This window comes from Pleuronectes platessa, chromosome 14, assembly GCF_947347685.1.
Source record: "Pleuronectes platessa chromosome 14, fPlePla1.1, whole genome shotgun sequence".
NCBI classification, from domain to species: domain Eukaryota; kingdom Metazoa; phylum Chordata; class Actinopteri; order Pleuronectiformes; family Pleuronectidae; genus Pleuronectes; species Pleuronectes platessa.
Window position 1 is genome coordinate 8455594 of NC_070639.1, and position 14569 is coordinate 8470162.

Consider the following 14569-nt stretch of genomic DNA (forward strand, 5'->3'; position numbering starts at 1 on the left):
TACTGACACTGGCGTCGTAACAGGGCTGTAATATTCCTGGTCAGAGCCATCATTCCCTGCTGTGAGGGAACTCACAGCTGTTGTTAAGGAGCGTTTGATGGATCTGCTGCATCCGGATGGAGGTGTAGATTCAACGTGAAATGGAAGATGAGGCATCTTCACCTTCCATAGTGACACATTTAACGAGTGGGTTGGGATTATAGTAAAATTCAGAGTAGGTTTGATTCACTCACTTAAATGTGGGCATCATTAAGGGACTATGGTGCAATACAGATCCAGAGAGGACTTTTGGTCTCCACTATAGTCCATCTATAAAGATGGACGGCACGTCTCCACCTCCTCCCACTATCCGGTCATGAAGTCAAAATATTCCCGATTTGAACACTGCCATGTTTCTCATTTGGAACCAGAGTGTGTGATCAGCAAACATAGTGTGCCGCAGGTAAATATGCTTGACCAATCAGTGTGATTTAAAAATGTGTTTGACGTGGAAGATGTTGTACAGGTACATCATTGTTAATGGTCTTTGGTCTAAACCAGGATCGATAGAAAGAAATCAATTAGAGCTCAACAATGTTTACTTCTTTAAAAAGGAGACCATTAAGTGTTAATTTTATTTGTAAACAATTATAATCAGTTCTCATATGTGGAGGCTGAAGTAAAAACAGATAATAAACAACAATATGGTAAAGCACGGTTATAATTGAAGTTATATTGTTGAAATTATTGAATTAAATGACAAGGGCAAGCCTACCTACAAAAAGACAGATAATGACAAATGCAAAATCGAATACTTAAAGTGGCGCAAATCTAAATTTAATAAACAATTTTTTGAGTGGAGACAACAGTTTGAATCCCGGCTTAGAAACTTCCGTCTTGGTTTTGTACCTTTTCACATTTTAATGCCAAACATTTCAGTCGGAATTATTCCTGCTGTATTATAAATGCAATCAAAGCTGTGTTCCGAGTGATATCTGTGGTTGTGACAGGACAGCAGGTGTTTGGAGAGATGATGACACACCAGAAAAGGGCAAACATTGTCCTGACAACAGTGAGCAGCTGCTCTGGAGCGTGACACCTGTGTGCCCGCCCAGCGTTATGTCGGCCCCTCTCCGGTACAAACTTCCGTCAGGCTTCGACATGTAAACCTAAGCCGCAAGAGCAAATGCTAATAGCATCTGTCACAAATCACCCAAGTTTACCAGTGGGAGGGATGATAAAGCTTGAATTCTGGAGGGCAGGTGGAGTAGGGGGGTCATGTATCTACACATTCATTCATCCATTCATTCATTCATTCAAAGTGAACAGGAAACATTCCCTAATGTGATGGATAAAGCTCTTTATTTGAAAAATGGAGAGTTAACATCTGTGGAGCACGCAGAGCGTTTGTTTGGTCGTGACGATTTACCAGGTAGCTGTGCAGCAGAAACCTTGTGGGTGGTAATGGACATTTATCATGTGAAATCTTGTCTGTGTCACAAATGCTGTGGGAGCTTTGTGCAGCCAGCCCTGATGCGACACGATTCATCTTCAGAGTAATTTCTAGTTCTTCCTGCATAAATTTTCCTGCAATTTTCCTTGATCATGTTGTGAACTAGAACGTGTTTTCTTTTTGTATTTGAGATAGGACTGGGCTTTCAGTGTAATTCTTCACATATACATGTATGGCTAGAGAAGAAAATATTATTTTAACCCCAATCAGACAGAACTGATGAAACAAAATGATGCACTGCAGGGAAGTTTTTTTCATAGACGATGAACATGCATTTTAGGGGATGATGCCAGTATTGTGGAGTGAAAAACGTCTATTCCTAAGACATCATTATGGAACCTTTATGACAAGGTAATGTAAGTGAGTCTTGATATTTTACAGTTTAACAATGAAATTTACTTATTAAATTATTCTTAAATAGTAAAATAAATACACATCTTTTCTGCAGTGTTTATCCTGTAAAACAAAAGTTATCATATTGGTGCATTGGGAAAACATAAAGGTTGATAACTTTAATCATAAAGCAAACTAAAACATGACCATGGGCCTGCTGCTGGTACTAGTTGTATCTGAGGGTAGGAACAAACAAACGATATAATCATGTGGTTGGAGAATTTGTTAATAACAATGTCCCGTTTGATCAATTATTCTCTTTAATTATTATTCAGACTGTAATTAATCAGTAAAATGTATCCCCTGCTTAATAAGATTGTTACTATCGGTGCCCTATGAACCCCTTCCTAGTTAGCTACATGTTACCTAGCAACAGGAATCTGGTAGCCAAAACCTATATTTATTGTTTTTTAAAGGGAAATCAAATGCAGTTAAAGGACAAAATGAAGTTCTGGTGTTTTAAAGCTGATTTTATTTGTGGAATTTTCTCAGCAAGCAGTTAAAGTGGGATAGTGCCTTGTAAATGGCTCCTGTGAGCTGTTGGATCTTAAGGAAGCCTTGAAATGGTCAGATACGAGCACTAAAAGACAAACCCTTCTCAAAGTCCTGCTGCTCCCGTCAAAGCAAAAACTAGAGGGAACACGGAACATAAAAGAGAGCGAGTGAGTGAGTAAGGTAATAAAAACTGAAAAACACTGACAAGCCCAGACACTCTCTGGATGCTAACAAACACCCACTCGCTTAGACTGGTGCCTCAGAAACGTTCCCCCGCAGGTTTCCCCACTCCTCCTGCGAGCCTGTCAAATCATCAGCCGACTCTTTCCCTAATCTCCTCCCCCCGAAGACCGTACTTGTGATGGGAGCGGCATCACGTTGGGTGTGAGGATACGTTTTGCATATTCAAATTCTTACGGGTCAGAGTGTGAAAGAAGATGACAGATGGCGTCAGTGATATTGCCAGTTGCGGCGCAAATCTTTTTGGGATTATTATATATTTATTGTGGGCAGTGTTTGGTCCCATTTGTGTGACGGCTTTTGAAGAATCCTCCAGGTGATGAAATGATAAAAGAGATCATTTATAAATTGAAGGTTTTAGAGTCCAAAACAACTCTCTCTCAATAAATCTGTCTTCCTGTCACTGTAAAGTGATTTGGGCCCATAAACTGCAGAGGCTGTTCTCATATTGCAAACTCCCTTTGTTCTGGCTCTTCTCTTCTCCTCCACCTGTCCAGGTCTCTTTCCCCCATTCACACCTGACCAGCCTAGATAAACTCGGTTAAATGCTGAGGGATTACCAGTGACTGCGGTGAATTTCCTCATTTGCACCAATCTAACGCCGTCTCCGGGGCCCCACGCTGCCTCTAGAGCAGATTCCTCATCCTCTAAACACCTTAACATCTGTCCTTGTTTGGTCTCAAGTACATCCATATGGCTGAAAGCGAGCGATTGATTTAGAGTATGAGAGTGAGTACGAGAGGGATGGAGAGAGTGCGTGAGCGGTGACGAAGAAAAAATGTGCCCGGAGACAGGAGGCAGAAACTAAACAGCGGTAAATGGTGAGTTGAAGATGAAAATGAGATGTACTGAAGTGAATCGTAAAACTGGTACAATAATGAAGTGATGTGACCAGTGACGAAACTTTGATTTCAGAGGTGGGGGGGACACAAATATTTTTTATAAAACTCTTCAGTTCACTGTGTTTTCTAGTAGTTCTTCTAGTTTTCTGTTGCTACTTCTAAGTTTACTGTTCCCTTTTTTGGTTTGTCTGGTTGTAAATCATGTAGCAAAACATTATCACCCAATTCTGTTTTTCACCTTGTTAGTCAACTTCACTCTATCTCAGTAGCACCAATTTTACACTTATTTTTGGAATATATGGTAAACAGACCTCATTTACATAGCACTACCCAGTGGTGGGCAGGTCAAACTGGCAGGAATATCACAGGTGGGGAGAAATTGAATAAAATGTCCATAATTCAGTGTAAGTAGTCAAGTGATCAAATTTATTTAAAATTAATGTAACACAGAACCACTGTCATTTTAGGCAGTTATAGTAGTTTCTCGTCTTGTTAAGCCTTACAGGATGATCGTGGCAATTAAGGTGTGAAAGGGTGTATATTTCCCTAAATCTTTCATTGTTAGTGTTTTACAACATAACATGTTGCTGCCTTTCAACATAAAAAATAATACATGAAAATAAGTGTATCTCTTTGGCATTAAATATAAGCTTTTTAAAATCCGTTGCATTGTTGAGGCTCTACTGTTATAATAATAATGATAATAATAATAATAACAACAACTAGAACATTTCTAAAGAAATTTTGTCAGGGCCTGGTGGAGCCCACCAATCAGAGCAGAGCAGTCACCCGCAGCGGCTCCTGTGACATTTGACACCGCTGAGAGACAAACCACTGAAACTGAAGCATTTTTGGCCAAACTGTAGTTAGTTCCTATCATTGAACCGGCTTCACTGTGAGCATCCTGAGCTCTTCCTGAACGTCTGCATATATATTTTATGTGGCTAAAGTTAGGAAATGGGGTTTTTAGAGCGATTGATAGAAACTGGTACCTCTGCTTTCCTCCAGAAATTTTCGCGCCTTTTTTTAACAACAATACATTTTATTTATCAGCACTTTCAATAAAACTCAAATACACTTTACAAGATTACTGAGAGCTTTGTAATTGATGAGGAGGATCTTGAAGTGGACGTGCTGCTTTATTGGGAGCCAGTGAAGGTGTCGCAGGATGGTGTAACGCATTTCTTTGAGTAACTTACACTTTGACTTTGAAAGAAGTCTCTTATGTCCACTTTTCTTTTTTTAGACATCCTGGCTGCGCCTAATTACCAAACACACACACACCGATTCAAACGTTAATGTAAATGAAACCTCTGATATTACAATCCTTCCAGCTGACGAGGCCCAGGCAAAACAAACGCCCAACTTACAGCGGAAGATTAACACAGCCTCCTCCCCAACTGGCAGACCGGTGTGCGTCCTGGTGCTGTTTATAACCTGATGGAGTGACAGCGGGGACGGCCAATCACACAAGGAATGCAGAGCCAATGGAGGAGCTTGTGGGCAGGTCTAAACGAAAGCAAACTGGCTTCAGCTCGAGCGGCCGTTTCCGCTTGGTCCTAGTGCCTGACGTGTCTCTGTTTACCATAGCGTAACATGGTTTCCGGACGGTGAAAACTGCAGGGGACCAGAACGGCCTTTTGAAAAAGCGCAGGGGACATGTCCCCTGTGTCCCCCCCCAAATTACGTCCGTGGATGTGACATTCATTTACAATTCTTTTCAAAGGCTCTTTCAAAGGAAACTAAAGCTGTTTTGTTTGGGATTTAGCTCAAATTTTACTTCCCTTCAGCCAGACCACCCCTTTCACTTGAACACTGAGGACCAGGGTTGGGTGATGTTAACTAAATTTGCATATGAAGATCTATGCACTGAAACATCGTGATGGACGGGGTAGTGATAGTGCGGTGGCGTTAGCTCCGCAGCTTGTCACCATTTATCTGCAGCAATTAGTTGTAGTCCCCCAGGTCTAGTCTAGTTTTTGGTGCTGCCTTCAGGTGCTGTCGGCAAACAAAAACACTACAGAGAGCACAACCAAGCTAAAGTCTCCCGGTTTACTAAGTTTGCCCTTTTACTCAAGCACACTGGGCTTTTTAACCTACTTTAAAGTAATTGCAACTGTATCATTGAAAATAATCGTCGGTGTTGTGTTCAGTTGCAGAGTCATCCAGTCACAGCTTCCTTTCATCCCACGGCGCTGGAACTCATCACCTGGACGTGTGCCTCCATACAGGCATAAAAAAGTTTGGTGGCGCCGCTTGTTGCCTTTGATCGTCGGGGAGGGAAACAATGCGTTTTGGGAAATCCCAGAAAACAAGTAATAAATATACATTTTCTACGTTATAGTTGACACTGAAATTATAGTCTGTGCGTGGCAGACTGCATCGCTGTGTCTGTGTCGAACAGGGGGTGGGGGCATGGTGGCTGTCAGTCATCTTCCTTCAACCAAACCTACTATTTCCATTGCTGAGAACGACAAGTGGGCAGGACTCCCACCTCGAGAATATGGCATCACCTTGTGTAATGTGAAGATAATTGATATTGGATCCAGCAATACAAGTTACCAAGTGCTGTTAAACCTAATCAACACATTCAAAAATAAATTGATGGATATCTAAATTTGATTTATTTATAATTATTTCACACTTAATCCCAGTAATCCCCAACCCTTAAAAAATGGATGATGGGATTTTGGAAAGGAACAGAGCCATAAGGTCTGACTCTCTCCAGAAAGCCGGAATTCCCATCACTACAATAAAGGCAGTTTTATTTATAAAGCACCTTTCATATACAGAGTTAGATTTAAGGTGCTGGTCGTCAAAGTGAACCTAATAATTGTCAGCATTGCATATGAGGTTTTGTTCCATCTTTTGCAAATGTTTAGGGCAGCATCGGGTTTATTCTGTTGGAAAATTGTTGGAATTTCTTGAGCCATGATATTTTTTGGTCAACTCTATCATTTGTGGTGTGTATCCAGCTTCTATTCAGCCCTTCAACAGCTTTCTAAATGTGCATCTTCTAAGAGAAGATGTCAGGCAATGAGAGCCAGGGTATTTGTTTGTCTTATTTGTCTGGGCTGGATGTTCAACGTTGGCTTAGTGTGGCGGGGGCCCCTTAATCTCGTGGTCTGGGGAATGAATAGTGGGAATCACACAATTTCACACCACCTGCAAGAAGAAATTTATGGGTGTAATCCGGATTATAGTTCATGCTATTGCTAGTTTAGCATTTTAATTAATTGTGTCATGAGGCAAGCCAGAAACCAGTCATTCTAAGGCACGATCATGTGACTCATCCAAATAAAGTAGTTTTCTGGTTGCCCTGTGAAATAAACTTTAAAAAAGCAAGAGATGTCCTTGAATCAAGCATTATAAAGTGGGTTTAATGTGTTTTCTGCTCCTGGTGACAATAACATTGTTGGATTTTTGTTAATAGAAAGTATACGTCTTTCCCGAGGCTAAACATTATCCTGCCCTATAGTCCAGTTTTACTTACATAAATATTAAAGGTGTCAAATTATAAAAAATCACAAGAGTAACTAGAATGGCCCTCAATAGAGCACATAGCCAAGGCCAATCAGTCACTTCACCAAGCCACATCAACTTGCACACACTCATAGAAATCTGTTCCTTGAATGTGCCTCAGTTCTTTCATCAAGATCCATGAAACATTCCTTGGGAAATGGTTTGTATTATATAGAGCCTTTCTAGTCTTGATGACCACTCAAAGCTCTTTACAGTACAGTTTACTGCCATTCTCTCTCTCACACACACACACACACACACACACACACACACACACACACACACATTCGTACAGAGGAAGACCGCTCCTAACGCAAAGCCGTCCCTGCAATGGGTGAACATTTTTCTAGTTCTATCTTGTAATATTAAAGAATATGAACAGAGATTCTTTCCTGATCCATGTTCCATCCTTCTACCATGCATGTTTAGTGAAAATCCCCAGCAAAGTACTGCTGACAAACCAACCAACAAACCAATGAACAGGTGTGAAAACAAAACCTTCTTTATAATGATCTTAGGCAATGAATATGACAACAAATAAGCAGAGTTGGGCAAGTTACTGAAAATTAGTACTTAGTTACAGTTACTAGTTACTTCTTTTAAAAGTAATTGAATTACTTCACCAGTTACTGTATATCAAAAGTAATTAGTTACTAGGCAAAGTAACTTTTAAGTTACTTCTGTTATTTTATTGTGAAAATGTTTTATTGTGAAAATCTTACATGATTTTATTTTGAAACGGTTCCGGTAGAGTCGCGGACATCCTGTGATGACTACAACGGCGCTACGGAAAAGGTTTATGTTTTTAGCAACCCTCCGAAGAAGCAAAATGTCTTACGGTGTCCACGGTTGTTTTAAGGTGTTTCTAAGTTGTTCAAAGTTGTATTAAGGTGTACGGTGTTACAAGGACGGCTCAAATAAACGACCAGAACATCAGTTTAAGTCTCGACCATCTTTCGGGGGATCTGCTTCACTTGTCTTCTTGTCTGCATGTGTTCAGTTTTCTCAAAAGAGAGTAACGCGAGTAACGAACTCATTTAAATTTCAGATATTGTAACTGTGCTACTTGATTAAAAAAAATACTTCGTTACATATTCGTTACCGCTAAAAGTAGTGGAATTACAGTAACGCGTTACTTTGTAGCGCGTTACTCCCAACACTGCAAATAAGTAGAATCACACCATAAACTAGTCCATTGTGTGAGTGTATAAGAGGTGTGCAGGTGTCTGGTCAACAGTTTTAAATGTATCTCCTTTTATAATGGTTGTCTTCAATGAAGCAAAAAACAACTGTGACAAATTGGCAGTCCTTGCTTTCCTGTGCCCATCTCTCATTATACACCCAACACCCTAAACACTTTAAAACCAATTATGTCATAAACCACCTGAAGCAGTCATAAAATCTTTAAAATAAAAAAACATCCTGAGCCTTGTTGATAAACAACCTTAAGGAATGGCTCTGAATTTAATGAGTTTCCACTGATTTTAAACACACCTCTTTGCTCTCTAGAGATTTATAATTACAACATTCTGCTCAGTTTGCTGACAGCGGCTTCTTCCTCCTGTTTGCCCTCCCGACGTGAACTCAGGTGGGGTCAAGGGTTAGCGGTGTTGGGTCAGGACATGGCCACTGTATTTATGGCCTCCCTACGGTCCGTGGTTTAATATGTCAGCGCAAACTAGGGAAGATTGAGTGTCTCATGACAAGGGGCATTTTTCACTGCTCTATCTATTTTCCCTCTGCTCCACTGTTCAAGGTCCAGACACTCTTTTTCAGGTCTGTGCACCAAATGGTCAAGGACACGCAGTTGCTCCAGTTGACACTTTTTTGAGCAGGGGACGTTTCAAAGGGCAAACCAAGGAATATATAGCTGGATAACATGCTTGACTAAGACATGATCAATCTTTCATGAGCTTTGGGACTGACTTTTCATTAATGGATTCCTGTTGAGTTTCACCTCCTAATTACTCGACTAAGAGTCCCACTGGAATATTAATTATACAAACCCAGAGAAGGCTGCGGATCCATTTCTTAACATGCCTGGAAAAGTTAGTATGTATGTATGCATGCTGTTGACCTGCAGATGTTTGTCTGTATTCCAAGGGTTGTTAATAAACCACTTAATCCTTTCTCCCCCGGTCCACATTGTAGTCATTCTCTATTTGGCAACTTCTACTGAAGCTCCATTCAGATCTTGTCGAATGATGTAGGTTCTCCTGTGTAATATATGTAAAATCCATCCCTCCTTATCACCATGCTTTATTTGTATCTCAGCTTTGAACATCTTTTTCTGCTCCCGGCTGTTTGTTTGATAAGACCAGGCTCCTTTCTCCAGCCACATGTATCCAACCACCTCCTGGTCTCACTCCTTCTCGTCATCCCTCCACTGCAGACGCTGCATTTGCATCCAAAGGCCATAACTGTTCGGAGAAGGTTGATAAATGAAGAAAATGATTTCTCCTCAATCACTGCTGAGCAAATCCCACATATTTAATGTCTGTATTAAATCTTGCACTAAAATAATGATTAATTGTGTACCCCGGTATTCATAGATTTTTCTGTCTATTTATCAACCGCATGCTAAGAAAGTCAAGTGTGGGTTTATGTGCTGAAAGGAGTCAGCTGGTCACCACAAATCAAACTGATGATTGGATACATAAATTAAACGTAGCTTGTAGCAAACCCTAAAGGCTCATTTAAACTGCCTTTACGTATAAAAAGAGAAGGGTCGGTTTCAAACATTGTAACCATTACGGTTGCCGTGTATTGATATAAAACACATGTTTTAAATCAACACATCCACTAGAGGGCAGTGCAGAGACAAGAGTTTCTAACAAAAACCTCTTAAGAAAGAGGCAAAAACGGTAATATTGTTAACAGCCGTGGTCCAACTTACGATTGCGTAATGTCTCTCTTTACAAAGTTCTGTAGGTCCTCATGTCCTATGGTTATCTAGCATGATAATGCCTATACTGCCCCCTAAGATTGGCAGAGGTACTGGCATTATCCATTCATTTTCTTACGTTGCCTTAAGAGCATGTAACCTACACTTCAGATTCTTTATTTACTTTGTATTTTAAACGGGTATCAGATTTAAGGGAATCGCATTGGCATTGCAAACATTAAGAATAGTTTAAACCAAACATATTTTTGATGATCATCTGAAGACATTAACAACCCTGAGTCTTGATAGGCTGGTTTACTTTACAGAACAGTTGTCGGATGATCTAACAGCTGTCGAAGGCCCCCTCCCCCGACACTCTCCCAGCGCTGTGTCTGACAATTTCTGTAACTCCCTGAAATCGAAAACCCACTTCATGCCCTGATTGTTTAGCTGTGGCTAGGCGGGAAAGTAAGCAGGGTCTGAATTGTGAAATTTTTATATACTTTTATTTGAACTGTGAATACTTATGTGAACAAGTGAGCAAGTGAGAGCGAAACTGTGAAAGACTTCCAGGAGAGAGTCTGTCTGATAAAGTGAACCACTGTTAAATGATATTGCATCTCACTTCTATTCATGATGGCCAGCTTTTCACAACACTATTTGGTGGGGACTTTATACGACTATAACTACTTTTACCTTAACCAGTTCTTTTCTAACATATGGAATTAATTTCAAGATCCTTCTAGTAACTTGTAAAGTCCTCCATAACCAGGCCTCCTTCTAACTGACCTTCTTTAATGCCTCTAAGGACAAATCTTTCTAAATCCTGTGCTACCTTGTGCCTTTAGTATGCTTTTATTTATCTAGGAATAAGATTAGGATCGTATTAAGATTGATATTCTGAACTCTGGTGCAGTTTAGGGATGAAATTATGCTGACTCTTGAGGCATCCTTTAAAAGGGATAGTTAACCGAAAATGAAAATGGGATTAAGCCCCTTCCCCTTTTCTTCCTCAAGAGAAAGTGCCCTTTTTCCGACACCTGCGCTCACTTTACACTTTAACAATAAACACCATCACTTATCACAAGTTATTAGGACACGTACAGTACTAACGTTTACTTTGTGTTTGTGAATCCCAGAGAAGACCATTGTCTCTATGTAAACTGTTGATTATTTAACAATTGCTTGAGTGTGAGGGTAATAAAATAAATAGTCAAGTAGGTCAGAGATGTTCTACTATATTCAACCTTTTGTTAAAACATTTTTTTTTAAATATATAATCACGAGAAGTGCCCTTTTTCTCACTTGAGCACCCCAAATGTCTGTGCACGGCCCTGCTTAGCAGCATACCTGTTTCAAGCGTCCCTGCACTACACGTCAATGTTGTTGCTGTGTAAGGAAAGGTCAAACGCTGAGACTGGGGAGGTTGAGGAGGAATTGTGGACGGTGAAGTGCAAGGTGTAGACAGCAGGCTACATCTTCATCTCCCCTGTCCTCGCCACATCGTGCATCACTGTGTATGTCGGTAAAGAGAGTGGGATGCCGATTCATGCTGGCAGAAATGGACCAAGCTAAAGGGAGGGAGAGACAGAAAGAGAGGAGGCCCTAAAATGGCTCTGAATGTGTGAAAAAGTGCCCTGCCAATACTGTCCGTAAAACCTAAGTGACAACAGGCACAAACCCATGAATCAGGGTATGACAGGATTGTGGAGTTCAGTATAGCAGGGACAGATTCCAATCAAACCACTACCTAACCTTCAGTGTGGCTGGTGACTGGCACAGCAAGATCTATGGAGCAGGAGATGTTACGAGGGAATTAGTGATTGCTTCCTGTTGTAGAAATTTTGTGTTTGTCATCAAAAGAGCTGCAAAGCTGGATAAGGAGGCTGACTCAGAAGAGCTTCATTTATGTGTGCCATCACCAGATTATAAAGTGCATATGGTTTATGTTATGGCTTAGTTATAAAAATATCAAAACGTATATATCTGTGGATGGGATTAAAGCCATTTTACTTTATTCTTAGGGTAGCTAAGTTAAGTTGTGAAAATGATGGTTGCAGATTGCTCAAAGACACAAGGATCTAGTCCATGAAAAAACGTAACAACTATCATTCCCAGATCCCATATCACAGCATTTTTATTCATTTTATCTCTGGTGTGTTATCTCCTGTTGAAAGAACCACCTCAGGTATTTTGATGAAGTGCATATAGATTAATGTTGCTCTTGATGCAGCACCCAGTGGGAGTGTGACTGTGAGGTGTTTCCAACAGCTTGCCATCTCTTCTAAATCGTTTGAAACCTCCTACGAGCCCAGAGGGAGACACATAGCCTGCCAGAAGACAATAGAGAATGGCCAGACCATGTGACACCAACGTCACTGAGGCCAGATATGGTGCTAACCTCTGCTTTTTCTAAGTAGGTCCTCCTAGTAGAGCTTGCTGACCCCTGGGAGGGCCGCATTGGAAGAGGCCAATGAGCCCAAGCGGCTCAAGGAACCACGAGCTGGTGGAGCGGTGTTGGAAGAGAGGCTGGAAAGCTCGCTGTGAGCCCATCGAGGTGGGATGTAGAGGCTTTGCTGCCCATTCCCTGAGCTATCAAGTCCACCACAAAGGCTGCAGAGAGAGCCTCTGGCTGGATTTGGCTAAAAAGGTCCCCAACGTGGGCCAATGCTGCTGGGACACAAGCCTGGTATGATCAACCCTGGCTGGGTCGCTTAGTGAGGGTGGCTGATGATGCAAGACCTGAAAAACCTGATGAACTCAGAAAACGTCACAGAAGATACAGATGTATTTATACACCCTGTTGAAAGTAGCACCTCAGATAATTTGAGATATAGATTAATGTTGCTGTTGATGGAGCACCCAGCGGGAGTGTGACTGTGAGGTGTTTCCAACGGCTTGCCATCTCTTATAAATCTTCTGGAGCCTCCTACAAGCCCAAACGAATCCACACAGCCTGCCAGAAGACAATAGAGAATGGCCAGAAGTGAATCTTCTCATCAATCTTTGGCTCACATCGTGGTTTCTGAAGCAGAAACATTCTTTTTTTACTCCCTACATCACAAAGTTATCTGGCTCCAGTGGTTATTAGTCGGCTTATTGTCAGAGGCTCACAGTGTGTGTTGGTCTTTGATGATCATTTTCTACATATAATGGGTGAAGCAGGCACATATTTAAACCTAAATCAATCAAAAATGTTAAATAATAATAATATATGATAATAAAATCGAAAGATGGCTCAAAGCAAACTAAACACAACTCTGCACCTCAACAGAAGTGTTAAACCTCTTGTATGTAATTGTTTTGGTTCATTCTTAATAAGAAATTGTGGGAAGGTGGGTGCATGGATATCTTTTGGGATGCTGAAATGGAAAACAGCCTTTGAATAGTGAGCTGAACCGGGGCAATCGGTTCCACTACTTCTGAACGAGTCGCTGCCCCACTGTGGATGGTCAGTCCACTCACCAGTCTCAGGGACAAACGTTAAGCTTCACACCAAATCCATCTGAGGCACTTTGGTCCATATTTGACCATCTGTTCATCCCGTTTCAGCACTGACTGACCATTGCTATTTGCATTTACGCTGGACTCACAAGTACGTAACGGCGGCTTCAAACGAAATACGGCTCATTCGCTTTGAATGGAGTAATGTCATGCATTGCAAAACTGCATCGTTTTATGTCACGTTTGTCTTTCCCTAATGAATCAAATCCAGTGAATGCGAAAGAGGTGGCAGCAGGCAACCCTGGTGTGTGATGGTCTGGTTGTAGATTTTATTTCCCCTGGACTTCTCTTTAGCATTGTATTAATAGCTAGCAAGGCATGTTAGGCTATGTTGTATGTCCCATGAAACTGGGATCGTTATCATGATCAAACCAGCACTAAGCGTTGGGCTTGCCACTGTCAAGCATCAACGCAGCTCGTATCTGTGTGAGTCCAACATCACTAATGAGCTTTACCAAGTAACAATAGGTCACAACTTGTTATCTGGTTAAGCCTGGCTCTGCGTCGCTTCAGAATCAGAATCAGGTTTATTGGCCAAGTAAGTTTGCACAAACAGGGAATTTGACTCGGTAAAGTGGCTCTCAGGTGCTTACACAGAATACACATCACAAAAACAAACATAACAAAACAAAACAAAGCAAAACAAAACAATACAAACAGTCCGAACAGTGCGACCATCTGTTGAGATGGTTTTTTGGTTCTTAAAAACAGAAATATGTCTTCTTATGCATATCAAATCTTAGTTTTAAAAAGGTTTGGCAGCTTTGTTCAGAATTCAATGAGCAACAACACAGCTTCACACATATTGTATATAATCATTACTGTAGCTGTCTGCTGCTGAGCCGTAGCCTGGAGGGGCTGTTTGTCTGAGCTTGACATAGTTCAGAAACCGCCAAATGGCCAATTGTACAAATCACCACCTCTCCCTTCATCATCTCTGCCTTCTGTCTGTCTCTGCGCTTGATCTTTATTTGAGGGTTACTTTCCAGGTCTGGCCGTATGTTTTGATCAGTGTGTGTCACACAGACTCCCCGCTGTTCCCTCATGTGTCAGCATTTACAGTATGACCTTAAAGTCCGGGCTTCTCAATCTGTTACTTTCCGAAAAGATAAATTGTCTCCTGTTCTCTTGTATTCCTGCTGTGGCTTGCTGAGCTTAGCATTGATGCATTTAATGAGAAAATGCACAGCAGGAGTG